A 16,944-nucleotide genomic window follows, 5' to 3' on the forward strand; every position below is an offset into this window, starting at 1 on the left:
TCCTTTGTTTGGCAGACCTTCCTCAATCTTCGGGGCTACACCAGCCAGGGTTGGCCTTGTTTTTGTTCTTTCCTTTACTAGTTCTGACCCACTACAGTACTGTGCACACACTGAGTCCATTTTTACCTAAATATGCACAAGTCTCTCAACCCAGTGTTGAGGTCTCAGCTCTGATATCACTGAAATGCTTCCTGAGGTCACCATGGCTAATATTGGATCATTTTAACCCAGTCACTATAAGCATGACTCCCTGTTTTATTTCATTTGTAGCACTTAGGTCTGTCTAGAACAAAATTCTTCTACCTCAATACATTATTCAGAAGAATGTGTTCCACTAAAACTCTTCTTCTGTTAATAGGCTGGTAGGTGAATAATTTCATTTCTATCTTGTCTAAACTGTCCCCCAATCTATGGAATGAAGAAAATATTTCTGAGCTATCATTTAGAAGTGTTCTGAAGAATATTTTAATGAGCATTACACACTCAAACTATCTGTATTTATGTATTTATTTTTTCATCTATCTGTTTTACATGTTGTTAGAATAGCTCACATACATGGACCAGAAATTTCTCTTTCAGTATTGGAATTTAGACAATCCTCTTATATTCTTTAAATATAGGCTTTAATGCAGTTTGTAGTCCCTTGCTTCCTGATTTTTTTCAATTCTTAAACAATATAATGAAAAGCTGATAACAAACTATTAATATAGAAGGACAGGATGCCTCCTAGAGTGTCACTGTATTAGCATTAGTAGCTTAGTGAATATTTGGAAAGTTTCCAGAAAACTGCTTCAGTGTGCTCTTACCTTAGACATATCTTGTGATGGGAAAATACCAGCATCACCACACTATTAAGTAAGATTTTCAATGGTGTGTCACAACAAAAAATAGCGCAAAGTACAATTTAAGGAGAAAACATTGCAGTCTAAACATCAGCCCCATCAAGAAAAGAAACCACACAGACACCAAACTGTACCTCTCCCTCCAGCCTCCCCCAGTGCAATCCCACCACAGTGCCAGCACTAATTGTATCAGGGCCCCGCACAGCAGCAGGCAGCAGGCAGCATCCATGGGGGGCTTGCCAACAAAAAAACAGCATGAGACAGAATCGAGATAAGGGACCTTGGTCACATGTGTATGATGATTGGCCCAGAAGGTGGAGCATTTTCCTAAGATCAAATGCTCCTTTTGAGGGAGACAAATGATACATCCACATGGTCAGGTTTAAGTCCAAGGTCTAAGTAAACTACAGAGCAAAGAAAATTCTTCATTTCATTTCTGAATAAACATTTATTGAGGGAATCTTCTACTGGATACAAAGCTTTGGAAGATAACAAATTTGATGAACCCCACAAACAGATCTATAGATGTTTTAAAAAACTCCATCAGCTTTGTCCTACTGTCTGAGTAATTACTATGTTATACAACCCGGTCTCAGTATTCACTGGGGGGAGGAAACATGTCAACAAAGTGTGCAAAATTATACTATTGAGGGAAAGATTGTCAGCAGAAACAATGAAATGCTTTGGCTGTTTTGTAGTGAAGCTCGGGTGTAAAAACACCTCCTCAAAACAATCAATATTTAAGGACGTTCCTTTTTCTGATAAGAAATGTCCCCTCCTTTCCTTCTATGAACAGGCTTTGGGCTCTTAGAATCATCAAGTACAAATGAAGAGCGTAAAGAGTTTTCTTTAGAATGTTCAGTCTTCATTCCTTCAGGAAATCTCCAGGCCTCACCTGCCTGTGGGTACAATTAAGTTGCATTTTCCTGAGCTTTACTACCTTGGGAATCTCACTTGAGTTACACCAGAGCCTTAGCCCTTGTCTAGTTTCTAACTTTCCATCTCTTCAGTCCCTTAGGGCTTACTGAGCAAGATCCAGGGTAAGGCTACATAGGCCTGTATCCAGCCATCTCACTTTCTGGAGGAATTTCCTGCACATGTACGCTTGAGAAAATCTCCTCACCTGAAGGGCTCTGGGTGCTCTTTGTGTGTAGAGCTTCACAAAGGGCTAGGGTGTTGGAAGCTGACCTGCCTGGTTTCAGGGACTGTAGCCTTATTAATGGAAAGAAAGGTGTCATGGTGAGACCTGAGTGAAAATATTTTCAGGCCATGAGCCACTAAGAAGACAGAACATTTCCTCCTGGCAGCAAGGCACCCCCACCTTCCTCCTATCCCCTGCTTGACTGAGGTAGATGACTGTCATTGGTTAGCCAATAACAGGTTACTACCTTGAAGTTAGAAGTAGGTTTCTGAACAAGTTCTGGCCACATCTCCTGTTTGCAGCCTAGGGGTGCTGTTGAGATTAGTTGACTCTGCAGCAGGGCAGGGTGAGCAGGAGTGGACTACTGTGGTTTAGGTATGCTAGGGAAAAATACAGCCAAGTCTCTGTCTGGTTCTATGACACCAAGGGCCACATCCACACTTCTCTCTATGCTGTGCTGTTGAGATAGAAGGCACCAGTGCTCAGACCTCTCTTGGGAATCAGATCTATAAAATCTCCCTGATGCCAGACCAACCTTGCCACAGACAGTGTGCTCTTAACAAATGAGGTCTTCTTTCTGAAATGAACAACACCAATCTTTTAATTCCATACCTTGGTGAGTGTCTGTTTTCATTAAAAGAAGTTAGACCTACAGGTGCCAAGAACACCTTGATCAGCTCTAATCTAATGGATAGAGGACAACAACTGCCATTGATATCTATTGTAACTGATTGATTAACTGAGTGGAACCAAGTCCCTGGAATTGTGTCTGCTTCATTCACTGAGTTATACTGAGTGCCTCTAGTAGGACCTACTTATGGTATGTGCTTCATACATATTGTCGAATAAATGAAGTCCAAACAGAACCATCCCAGATACTTGAGTGGGTCTAGAGAACTCTGCTATCTCCAGGGAATCCAAAAGTAGCAACACCAAAGATAAGTACAAATATCACCAAAGTCCTTTTTCTGACTTCTTGACAGATCTTTTTCCTCTTGTTTTTCCATGCTCAAAAATGCCACAGGCCAATATGGATGTGGGAGGAAATTATGCATGGTGAACAGAAAAAATATAATTGCCATGAATAAGCACATAATTTCCATACCCCTATCTGTGGAGTCTTGTGCCAGCTGTGACCTGCATGGCTTATCCCCACTGTAGTCCCTACAAGAATGTTATGAGTCTTCTCAGTCACCCCACATTGCAAGAGAACAAAGTGAGGCTCAGAGATATGTGATGACATTTTCATGACATAGAGATAATAGAGGACAGAAATACAGCTATGCTGAAAAGTGGGCAGTGGTCACTGAGAAATCAGATCATTCAAGAAAATTTAGGCTCTGGAGAAAGCCTGGTACATGGACCTGAAGTTGGGGAGGTGGGAGATGTCTACACTGAGGGAAGCTGGAACCATGGCATCTGCTACCTTCTTTGGTGTGCCTCCCTGGAGGGCCTGTCATTTGAAGGATTCATGTAGTTTAAGCATGAACTCAGTTTCACTCTTGGTAGGGCCAGTATAGATATCCCATCAGTGGCATTACCATGAATCATTGAGAATACTGAGATCTGGAGCTCATCCAAAACCCCTGGTCCCTCAAGAGCTGTTCAAGAGAAGTTTAAGGAGTGCCTACTCTGAATAGGGTTTTATCAATACATTTTAGAATGCCATCTAATTTTGGTGGATGGGGATCTTGACACAACATTTGTCTTCTAGACATTGTTTTAAAATTTTTATTTACTTGATTTTTTTTTTTTTAGAGCGGGGAAGGGAGATAGAAAGAGAGAGAGAGAGAAAGAATAATGTGTGGCTGCTTCTCCTGTGCCCTCGCACTGGGGACTGGCTGGATCTAGGCATGTGCCATAGATTCAGCTACTTTTTGACTCTCAGATGTCCCACAACCACTGAGCCACACCAGCCATGGCATATTTCTAGACTTTTATTTAAGATGAAGCACAAGTCTTTCCATACTCATGGATTCTATGAAGATCTTATATTAACAAGACCTTAAAGAGATTCTATCCACAAGACCTTAAGGAGCACCCTCATTATAGAGATGAAATAACACAGATTTGGGCACGTCAAATGGATTTTCAAGGTCACACAGGTTAAATCAGAGAAGTGTCCAAAGCTGGGGAAGCATGGCATTTTCTTTTAGTTACCTGAGCCTTGGTTATTCCTCACATGGATAGAAATGGTTTGGGGGACACTGTCCCTTTCAATTTGGCAAGTGTGTACAACTGTGCTCAGCATCACTAGTCCCCAGAGAGATGCAAATTAAAACCACAATGAGATAGCACTTCACACTGGTCAGAATGGCCATCATAAACAAATCAACAAATAATAAGTGTTAGTAAGCATGTGTGGAAAAGGCAACCCTAGTGCGTTGTTGATGGGAAAAAAACCTGGCGAAACCTCTCCAGAAACCATTACGGAATTTCCTCAAGAATCTGAAAATGGAATTTCCTTTTAACCAAGATATATCACTGTTGGGATTGTATTCTAAGAATCTTGAAACCCTAATTCAAAAGAAACTGCACACCACAATGTTCACAGCAGCACACTTCACAATAGCCAAGTCCTGGAAGCAGCCTAGGTGCTCATCAGTAAATGAGTGGATCAATAAACTGCAGATCATGTGCACAGTGGAATACTACAAGGCAGAAAGAAAGAATAGGCTCCTACCCCTCACAACATCGTGGATGGAACTGGAGAGCATTATGCTAAGTGAAGCAGGCCAGGTGGTAAAAGACTCATACCATGTGATCTCATCTATAAGTGGAACCTAAATAACAAAACAACAAGCAAGCAAAATAAAACCAGAGACACTAATATTTAAAACAAACTGACAGTAACCAGAGGGAAGAGGAGAGGGAAATTATGTGGGAAAGAAGAAAGGGGTTATAAATGAACATGTATAAAGGACACATGGTCAAAGCCAAACAGGGGAGGAATTGATCATGGGAGGTGGGGGACAGTGGGGTGGGAGAAAGTGGTGGTTGGAAAATGGAGAAAAGTATATTTGAACATCAATAAAAATAATAAAAAAATAAAAGATCAAAAACTATCAAAAGATTAAGAAAAAGACAAATATGCTTGTGCCTACTATGACAAGACACATGTTTTTTTAAATACTACTATTAGAAAAGGTAGGTTTTTTGTCCACCCTTGTGGCTGGAGGGAGAATTTGAGGTACAGATTCCTCTGTACTTGACACAGTTGGACAAAGTGGGGAAAAGCATTGGAGGTTCTGGGGGAGACCACAGATGGAGTCCAGTCATGGGCGCTAGAAGGTAAATGCTGGGTCATGGGAGTGGAGACCCTTTGAAGATAGGTCTCACCTCAGTGTATCATGTGCTGCTGAAGTAGAAGCAGAGTTGAATAATCTCAAATTTCAAAATCACCAAATGGGTCAATACTGTGGAAACTACCTCTTTCAAGAGATAATATACAAATGAATAAGGTGACATTTTCAACCTGGCAATATCACAAATGTTGGCCTTGGTCTGTGAACTGAAATATTACAGGGAAATAATCCAACATATTTGTTTCTCTTCATTCTTGTGTACAACAGTCTCCTACACCCATTCCATTGTGTGATTTGTCAGACTTGGAAGTCTGCTAGGAAATTGGAGCTGACTAATCCATCAGGAAGTTGGGGTGGTAGGAAAAACAACAAAACAGCACAATGTGAATGCTCATGTGTTTTACTATGAAGTGTCCCATAATTTTTTCCCTAATATTCTTTGCAATATGAGGAGTGTCTTTCTCCCATCTAATGGAGCTGGAGGAAGAAGTGGAGGTCCAGATTTCTAGGTGCATTGGAATATTGCACACTTTATCAAAAGCCCAGAAAATGTGCTGAGGAAGCCATCCCTATATTTGAGCCTAGACTCTTGGCCCTCTCAGGTCTTCTTGGGTTTCTGTGTGTGGAGAATGTCCCAGCCCATCTCTCACCTTAGACCAGCACTGGATGATGGTGTCCACCTGATACACCTGCACCTTGTCTTTGTAGTAGTTTTTATGGGACTCATATACCAGCTGGTGATTTATGTCACCATTGGAAGTCTGCAACAATACAGCTGGGTACTGAGACAGAAGGCATCGTGAGCCTTCCACCCAATCTGTGGTCCCGTGTGCAGAGTGTATCAGGACAATGTGAGGATGATCCTCACAGACCCAGTGAAGTAGAAGCAGAATTGAATGATCTCAAAGTCCAAAATCACTAAATTGATGAACACTATGGCAACTACCTCTTTTAAGAGATAGAATAGAGATGAATAAAGTGGCACCTTCGATCTGGCTACATTACAATAGTTTGCCTTGGTCTGTGAACTGAAACTTGCAGAGAGATAATCCAACACCTTAGTTTCTCTTCATTTCTGTGTACAAAGCCCCCCCACCCCATGCCTATTCCATTGTTGTGATCGCTAAGAATTGGAGGTCTACAAGGAAATTGGAGGTGACTAATTCACCATAAACATGTGGTGGTGGGAAAAACAACAAACCAGCATGATGTGAATGTTCACATGTTCTACTGGGAAGTGTCACATATTATCTTCTCTAATATTCTTTGAAACATGTGACAAGTGTCTTTCTCCCACCCAATGTAGCTGGAGGGAGAAGTGGAAGTCCAGATTTCTAAGTGCATGGGATTGTGGGACACTTTATACAAAGCCCCACAATGGTGCTTAGGAAGCCATCCCCATATGTCAGCCCAGATTCTTGGACCTTTCTAGTCATATTGGATTCTTGAGTGTGCAGCATGCCCTGGCCCAGCTCTCACCTTAAACCAGCACTGGACTCCTGTGGTGGCCTTGGGTACCTTCACTCTGTCCAGGTAAAAGTAGAAGTGGTACTTGTTGAACAACTGGTGCACAATGTCAGTGTTGGACCTCTGAAAAGACAGAGCTAGGTAGTGAGCCAAAAGGAATCAGGACCTTTCCACCTATTCTGTTCTCCTAAGTAATGAGACACCAAGCAAACTAGTACAAAGTCTATCGGGACACAGTCAGGATGGACCCAGTCACCCTGCTAAAATTCAGCACAAAGCATCATGTCAAGATCTAACAATATTAAATGGCTGAATCACTCAGGAAATTTACTGTGTTTGTAGCGGAATGTGTAGATGGATAAGGCCACAGCTGCTGACCCCGCTGGCTTAGAATGGTTTGCTTGCTCTGTGAGATGCCAAGACACACACAAATATATACAATGAGTTATTACAGCCCATGTTTATTTGTTTGTTTGTTTAGAAAAAGAACCCTCTATGTGTGATGATGTACAGACTTGAAGAGGTCCAAGGCCAGGAGAGCTGAGTACTCAGCAGGATACATCTTATAGGTAGTTAAACAATGAAAATGATCAAAATGGAAAAAGGAGAATTTTTCTTCTCTACTATTCTAACCTATGTGAGGCTTAAATTTCTAGCATATCAGAAACCTATTTAGTCGGATTGGAGGTACAGATTAATTTGGGAGCAGGCATGTGAAAATCTCGAGGCCCCAGTTTTGAGTATGGGTTATGATCCCATCTCAGTCATCTTGGGGCTCTGGGTGTATATGTCTCTCAGCATGGGCTTATACTGGATGGTGTTCCTGGCCTGTTACATTTGTCCCTTGTAGTGGCTGATGGCATAAGTGAACCCATCAGCCAACTTTGCTATGAAGCCCTCCTTGGAATTCTTCATAGACTGAATCCAATACCACACTAGATGTCATCGGCAATCTTTCTGGGTGTTGCCACTCTGGGTGATTCCAGCCTAAATTCCACTTCCCACATCAGACAGTTCTCTAACAACTAATTATGGTTAAGTGAATTCAGTGATGTGGGTCTTACACCCATATGACAAGTGTACTTAGAAGGGGAGGGAAGGACACATGGATGCACAGAAAGGATTCCATATGACATAGCATTAGAAGATGGTCTTTTTATTTTAATGCTGTTTTCTCTAGCCGCGGAGAGGCTTTTTATTTTGATGAGATCCCATTTGTTTATTCTTTCCTTTATATTCCTTGCTCTAGGGGACATATCAGTAAAAATGTTGCTGCTTGTAATATCTGATATTTTCCTGCCAATGTTCTCCTCTAGGACTTTAATGGTGTCACGGCTTATATTTAAGTCTTTTATCTACCTTGAATTTATTTTGGTGTATGGTGTAAGTTGGTGCTCAAGTTTCATTTTTTTGCATGTAGCTGTCCAGTTTTCCCAGCACCATTTGTTGAAGAGGCTGTCTTTACTCCATTTTGTTACTGCCCACTTTGTCAAATATTAATTTGTCAACTATAGAGCGTTGGGTTTATTTCTGGGCTCTCTGTTCTATTCCATTGGTCTATGTGCCTGTTTTTATGCCAGTACCAGGCTGTTTTGTTTGGATTAAAAACTATGGTACATTTACACAATGGAATTCTATGCCGTAGAAAGAAAGAAGGAGGTCCTATCTTTTGCAACAGCATGGATGGAACTGGAAAGCATTATGCTGAGTGAAATGAGCCAGGTGTTGAATGACAAATACCATATGATCTCACCTTTAACAGGAAGCTAAACAACAAAACAAAGCAAGCAAAATATAACCAAAGACACTGAAATAGAGTACAGGCTGACAGTGACCAGAGAGGAGGGAATTTTAGGGGAAATAGGGGAGGGATTTAGAGGAACATATATAATGGATACATGGTCAACAACCAAGAAGGGTGGAAATGGGAGGGAGGGGGGAGCACTGGGGTGTGATGGGATGGGAATAACAGACAGAAAACTGTACTTGAAACATAATTAAATAAAAAAAATTGGAAAAAATAAAATTTAGAAATTCATTAAAAAGATGTTGGAAAAGAAACTCTTTGGAAGGCTCCATGGTGGGTTATACAGGCTTTATTTCATCTTGATGAAAAACACTATAGAGGCATTTCCTGAAAATCATCACTATCTCCATCCACACAATGAATTCCATTTTTCAACATGTTTGAAATTAAATGCAAACTGGACCTTACTTTCTATTCACTATTATGAATCAAAAATGGTAACCAACCCCCTATATGATTACCAGCACAAAAACCAAAATTTTAATGCTACAAAGAGAACACCTTTGAAATGCAGTTTTCCATACATACCTAAAATTTTTCTTTTCTTTTGCCCATGATTTAGAATTATCTTTAGAGAAATCTGGATTTAAGGGTGGGCATCAGTAAATTTGGAGGGAATGTGACATTAGATTGGACAGTGGATTTCTAGTAATATTAAAGGTGTGATGTTAGCATGATGCCCAGCCACTCTGGCATGCTTTGTCTTCAGCTGGGCCTTACCTCCTACAAAGTCAGGTAATACTGCCTTCGCAGCTGCTCAGATTTGTATTTCCTAATAGGATGAAAGAGAGCTCAGACCAAGAGGACCTCTCAAAAATATGAACTGGCACATGTCTTCAGTGTGTGTTAAAATAATCTAGACTTGATTAACTCACTTGGTCCCAGAAATGCAAGATTGTACAATATTTGAAAATTAAGAAACATAATTTATTATACAAACAAAAATAAAGATGAAAATCACATGATTGTGTCAATAGGTGGAGAAAGAGCATTTCATACAAAACAACATACATTTATGATTAAAAACAGTCTGTGAGTAGAGGAACCATACCTCATCATAATATACAGGACACCTACAGCCAACATCCTACTCAATGGGAAAAATGAAAACCTTTCCTCCTCAATTGTGTACAAGGCAAGGGTGTCCACTTTCACCACTTCTATTCAACTAGTATTGGAAGCTGTAGCAACACCAATCAGGCAAGACAAAGAAATAAAAGGCATCAAAATTGGAAAGGAGGAAGGAAAACTCATTATCTGCAGATAACATGATAGTTTACATACAAAACTCTATAACAGAGTCCATTAAAACTACCCAACCTAATAAGTGAATTTTGAAAAGCCACAGGATACAAAGAAAATAGAAATCAAAGGCATTTTTTACACCAACAATAAATTATCACAAACAGAAATTAGGAAAATATCCCATTTACTGTAGCAACAAGGAAAATAAAGAACCTAGGAATAAACCTAACCAAGAAAGTAGAAATCTGTACTCAGGCATCTACAGAACACTGAAGAAAGGCATTAAGGAACTCATAAATCAATGAAGAATATATCGTGTTCACGTATTAAAAGAATTAACAGCATTAAAATGCCCATGCTATCCAGAGCAAATAATAGATTCAACACAATGACCTCAAAAAGCCTTGGCATTTTTGAGAAAGAAGAACAAAGTAGGAGGGGGCTTAATACTGTAGGTCAAACTATATTACAAAGACAATGAGGTCAAAAGAGTCTGGTACTGGCATACAAACAGACAAATAGATCAATGGAAGACAATAGAGAAACCAGACATAAAGCCATGTCTCTATGCTCAACAAATATTAGCTTAAAGGATCAGGATCACAGAGTGGAATACAAAGGATCTTTTCAAGAAATAGTGTTGCAAGATCTGGACAGATTCATACAAAAAAATGAAAATAGACCATGGACTTACATCTTATATGAAAATAAGTTCAGGATAGAGAAAGGACTTAAATATAAATGATGACATCATAAAAGTTCTAGAGGAGAACATAGACAGAAATATTTCAGATTTCCCACACAGTAATATTTTCACCAAACCACTGCCAGGCCAAGGAAAAAATCAACAAATGGGACTGCTTCAAATTAAAAACCTCCAGAACAGGCAAAAAGAACTTTAGCAAAATGAAAACAGAACAAATCATATGGAAAAACAAATTGGCCAGTGAAACTTCAGACAAGAGCTTGATCTCCAAAATATGTAAAGAATGCACATGACTCCACATCAAGAAGAAAAACAATCAAATTTATAAATGGCCCAAGAGCCTGAATAGGACCCTCTCCAAGGAAGACATACAGAGGGTCCAGAGGCATGTGAAATGAGAAATGATGCTCAGCACCAATAGCTATCACAGAGTTTTAAAGTAGAATAGTAATAAGATATCCCTTCACACTGGTCAGAATGGCCATCATAAAAAAAATCAACAAGTGCTTCCAGTGATGTGAAGCAAAGCAAATCCGAGTACCCTGTTTGTGGAAATGCAGACTGGTGAAGACACTTGGGAAAACAGTATAAATGTCCTGAACAAACTAAAAACATAACCATAGCCTTTTGACATGGCAATTCCACAACTGGAATTATACACTAAGAACCCCCAAACACCAATTCAATGAGCCTATGCACCCCCGTGTTCATAGCAGCACAATCTACAATAACCAAGTTAATGTACATCAAAAAATGGTGTACATTTTCACAATGAAATGCTATGCAGCAGAAAAAATGAAAGAAATTTTACCCTTTGTGACAACTTTGATGAATCTGGAGAACATTATGCTAAGTGAAATAAGGCAGTGAATGACAAATACCATAAGATGTCACCTACCAAGGGAACCTCATCAACAAAACAAACAAGTGAGCAAAATAAAACAGGGGACACAGAAATAAAGAACAAACTGACAGTAATGGGAGGAGAGCAGGGAGAGGACTAACATGTGAAAGAAGAGGAAGGGTGTAGTCAAGGAACATGTATAAAAGACCCATGGACAATGACAAGGGTGTGGAGGATTGGATGTGGGAGATGGGTGGTGGGCAGGGCAGGGGAGAGCAATGGTGGAAAACAGAGACAACTGCAATTGAACTGTCATGATTAGTTAATTTAAAAACAATAAAAGAAACAAAAATAGAAATAAATAAATTTTTATTTGTTAATGGAGGTAACTTGTTAGCTTCTTCCTTGCTGTGTGTATTTCTGGCCTGTTGGAGTTGAGGATGGTATGAAAGGGCTGAACGCTCTAGTATGTAAAATGAGGAACAGTAATCACCTGGCATTCCAGTATCATTCCAATATGACTTTGTTTCTCAAACCTAACTCAAAACTCACTATCTGAAAGGGCAAACATGAGAAAAAGAGCATCATTGTTTATTTGGACAAAGAGCCTGTATACCTGGTGAGTTTTGAGTCAAAGAAATAGTGAAACCTGAACCTCTTCAGAAATTCAGTTGAGGTGGGTGACTTATAGGTAAATAAGTAATTATATATGTTCCTAAATTCTTTCCATGGGCTCTCTGAAGAAAACAAAAGGCGGGCAGAAATGGGATCTGGCCAGTTTTCTTACTTCCTGTCCAGAGATATGGTCTAACACAATTCTCTTTACAATCCCTTTACTTTATCTACTTCAAAATTATAGTATCTCAACCCCATAATGGCTCTGGAATCTTGGTTTATGTTTATAGTTATTTTTTATCATGGAAACAACCTTAGAGCTAATTTAATACAATACCTGGATTTACAGATGAGAAAAACCTGGCCAATGACAAAGAGTCTTAATGAAAACCCATTCTAGCTGATAGTGACTCTTTTCTCCAACCTTATTACTGGGTGACACTGCTTCCAGGGGTCAGCAAGGTGGACAAGACAAACTAGGTGTAGCCCTTGTATTCACAAATCAGTCGAGTGGTCTAGAAGGTAATAAATTACTGCTAACTTCTTTTTTGAAATAGATTTCATTGACTCTGCTATTATAGTTCTCCTATTTTTCTCACCCCTTTATTTACGTCCATCATGTACACGTCCTCCTACCATCATTTCCCGATGTTCACTCATGTCCTTGCATCATACATACAAGTTCTTTAGGTTCTTAATTCCCCAAAATTTCTTAAACTCCCTCTGTCTATTTGGTCCCTACCATTTATGCTTCTTATTCCTTGTACTTTTCCGCCATTCTCCCCCTCTCCCTCCCCACTGATAAAACTCAATGGGATCTCTATTTCTTTTAATCTGTTCCTCTTCTAGTTCTTTCCGTAGTTTCTTTTAGTTTTGGTTTTTCTGTTTGTTTGCTTTTTGTAGGTTCGATTTTTGAGAGTTGTGAGTTTGTTGTCATTTTACTGATGGTATTTTTGATCTTCTTCTTTATCTTAGACAAGTCCCTTTAACATTTCATATAATAAACACTTGGTGATGATGAACTCCTTGAATTTGATCTTAGCTGGGAAGCACATTATCTACCCTTCTGCACTTTATTTGCCCTTCCCTTCTAAATGATAGTTTTGCAGGATAGAGTAGTCTTGGATGTAGGCCTTTGCTTTCAGGACTTTGAATGCTTCTTTCCCACCCATTCTTACCTGCAATGTTTCTTTGGACACATCAGATGATAATCTCAGGGTAAGTCCTTTTTTGGGGAACTGTCTCCTTTTCTCTTGCTGCTTTTAAGATTCTCTCCTTATCTTCCTTCTTGGGTGATATAATTATTATGTGCCTTTGGTATGTCTTTCCATGGGTCCATGGAAATAAATAACAAATAAAGACTCAGTCCAAATAAAGACTGAGAAGTCATTTAAAAAGGAAAGAAATAAGCAAAAATAAATGGAACAATTAGAAGAGTAAGATTTTAAATGGTAGCTTGAATCTGGGACTGGGACTGGGACTTTAATCTGTTCTGGGACTCTTTGAGCTTCCTTGACTTCCTGGAAATTTTTTTCCTTAGTCAGAATAGAAAATGTCTTCTTCATTATGTTTTCAATTTCTTGTTCTTTCTCCTCTCGTTCTGGCACCAACATTATTTTGATGTAGGAACATTGAAAGTTGTCCCAGGGATTCCTATGCCTCTCCTCATTTTTAAAAAATTCTTGTTTCTTGATTCTGTTATGTTTGAATGTTTATTTCTTCCTTCTGCTCCAAACTGCTCATTAGAGTCCCAGTTTCCTTCCCATCACTGTGAGTTCTCTGTACATTTTGCTTTATTTCACTCTTCATAGCCTTTACTTTTTCCTGTATTTTGTGATCATACTCAACCATTTCTGTGAGTATCCTGATTAGTGAGGTTATGAAATCTTCATCTGATATCTTGGCTATTGCTTCATTACTTAGTTGTACTTTTTCTGAAGGTGTGATCTTCCCTTCTCAATTTGCCTATTATGAAGGAAGATATAGATCCCTAGGTATTCACCGGGGTGGAGCAACACACTTGGCTACACTTTGGTAGTGTATTTGGGGGAGGGGTCTGAGAAAAAACAATGGGTCTTGCCCAGCTCTCAGCTGGTTTTCATTCACTTCCTCTGCTACCCACAAGCATATTGGGCCTTTGTAGAGCTTTTCCCCTGGTGGGTGGTACTGTGTACATTCTAGTACCTTGTGGGTCTCTCCAAGGAACTCTCCTGTGAAGCTGGGAGTTTCTCCCAATGACAGAACTGTCACAGGTTTTTCCAGTCAGGCTCTTTGAGTCTTTACTACCCCACACCCAAACTGTGGCTTATGTGGTCTGTGTCATTCCCCAGTTGTTCCTCCCAATTTAGCTGTGCACAAATGTGAGCCTGCTGTTCTACATTCCACCACCTCAGTCCACCAGCAGGACCCTCTCCTACCATGGTCCTCCAGGCGCCACTTTGCTGCAAGTTCTCTTTGTCCCATGTGCCCACCTCCACCCCTCCTAACAATTTGGGTGAATGTCTCGCCATTCTTTCCTGGGTGTGGGACATCTGCATATTTTGGTTTCCTGGCAGGTCTGGTTATTCTTTGTTTTTAAATTTGTTGTTATCCTTCTTTTTGTTGTGTTAGAAGGCAAAGTGAATATACCCGTACATCTATCTTGGCTAGAAGGCCTCCTCACTAAATTCTTTATCATTAATCCAAGTAACTAAGGAAGGAGACGAATTGAAGGGACTTTGACTGATCTGTGCGTTTTCTAAAGAAGTGTGAAGGAGAGTCTGAATTTCGGCTACCACCAAAATTATGATCACATGTGAGTTGCATTTTATTTCTTTCAAGCACTATGCAATTGAGCTGACTAAAAAAGAAATGAAGTATGATGGGTGGAGGAATTATCTATAAGCAAAATAATAGAACTCTAGAATATAAAATCGTATGTTTTTAACAATGAGTCATTACAGTCCTTAGGCTTCAGAAATGAAGAGAAGATTCCAAACATGGAACAGAATATCTTGCCATGGGACTGCACAAGGTTTTCAGATTTGGTCCCCAAAGTGAGATTTTCAGATCTAGAGCAGGAGCAGAAAAGAGAGAACCCAGCTGGGAATGAATTACCTGCTTAATGTGCAAATGTGTTCAAGGGCTAAAGAGCATACAACAGAATTCAGTGCACTTGTCCCATGTAGCAGCAAGAAAACTTTCAGTCTATAGGTGCCTTGCATTAAAAATAAAGTTCCCTGCAAGAATGCCCACCTCAGTCTATAGGATGTGCAGGGGTGAATTTATAGTACCTACGGGGAACATGAACCTCAGCTTTGAAATTAAACATGAAGATTGGCCTGGAATAGTAGATACCCTAACAGAAGCAAATATCAAGCTGTTCCTTAGGAACACTTCCATAACCACGAGCATAGAGATGCTCCATAAAAGGGGCATGCTTGCCAACAATGAACCCAACCTCAAATTGAAATAATCAAGACACTACATGCATTCAACATCCAAACTACATGAGGAGCCACCATGAGATATGAGCAGAATGCATACCAGAAGAATTAACACTCTTGTGTAACAAAAAGTCCTGACTAGTGTGATTCAGTTGCTTGGGTACTGTCCTTCCAACTGATGGAGAACTAGTTCAATTCCCTGTCACAGAAAATGCCTTGATTGTGGGTGAGGTTCCCAGTGGGGATGAATTAGATGCAAACAGTTGATGATTTTCTCCTTCCTCTGTCACTTGCCCTCTCTGTAAAATAAGTGAAAGATTGAAAGAAAGAAAGAAAGAAAGAAAGAAAGAAAGAAAGAAAGAAAGAAAGAAAGAAAGAAAGAAAGAATAAAGGAACCAGAAATGGAAAAATGTGAAGGAAATTTTTTATCATAATTGCTTTAAAGTACAATTTCATCTGTAAGTAATCATTGCAATCTACTTTGTACCTCAGTAAATCCTACATAAAAGTAAAATATGTCACAACAATAGTGGAAAGGCTACTAACCAGCAACTAACCAGCAAAGGAAAATATCCTATTATGTATCATAAACCCTAACTTTAGAACTAAATTAAATTTAGACGTATAAAATGTGAAAGCAAGACAAATAAAACGGAAGAAAAAATGTGCTCAAATAAAGACCGAGAAGTCATTTAAAAAGGAAAGAAATAAGCAAAAATAAATGGAACAATTAGAAGAGTAAGATTTTAAATGGTAGCTTTAATCTATCATTAATACCAAACAGGTGAAATGGGACTAATCAAGACAGTTTAAAGAAACTGTCATAAACCCTGCCATCTGTACCTTACCAGAATCCTAATTTAAACAAGGAGAAATACACAGGTTAGACATATATAGATAGATAGATACACGCACACATATATATTATATATTAAATGTAAATATACATTGATATAAATGTATTCATGTATAATATAAATATAAACTTACATATCAGCATATATTTATAAATGCATGTAAAATATATATCTTTATTTATACATATTGACATGTAAATATATAATGTGGTTTTATGTATGAATATATAAATATCAGAGAATATAAATATTTATATATCCAATTATACCTCAGGCTATTCATGTATATATTACTATTTATATATAATTGTACATATCTATGCAATGTGTAATAAAGTAAGTTATACATTTAATGGATGTAAATATATAATTATAGTATCAAATTGATCTCTTATGACTCCCAAAGTACACACAAAATTAAAGTACCTAAAATTATATTTTAAAAAATGTGTAATGTCTGCCTGGAGAAAAATTACACAACTTTTTAATGCCTTGAATGGAAATAGCGAAAAGAATATGTTACGGTCAAGTATAAGAAAAAATATCATACCCAAGGTACTTTTTCCATATAGTCCCATAAATCTAATGCTATCCTAATCATGATCCTAACCATAGTTTTTAAAGAAATTGGCAAGTCTCCTAACATCTTTGTAGAAGGAAAGTGCAATTTTGCCCATGTCTCTATTCCTT

The sequence above is a fragment of the Sturnira hondurensis genome, unplaced genomic scaffold (genome assembly GCF_014824575.4).
Source record: "Sturnira hondurensis isolate 20B ecotype Veracruz unplaced genomic scaffold, ASM1482457v3 Scaffold0006667, whole genome shotgun sequence".
Taxonomy (NCBI): Eukaryota; Metazoa; Chordata; class Mammalia; order Chiroptera; family Phyllostomidae; genus Sturnira; species Sturnira hondurensis.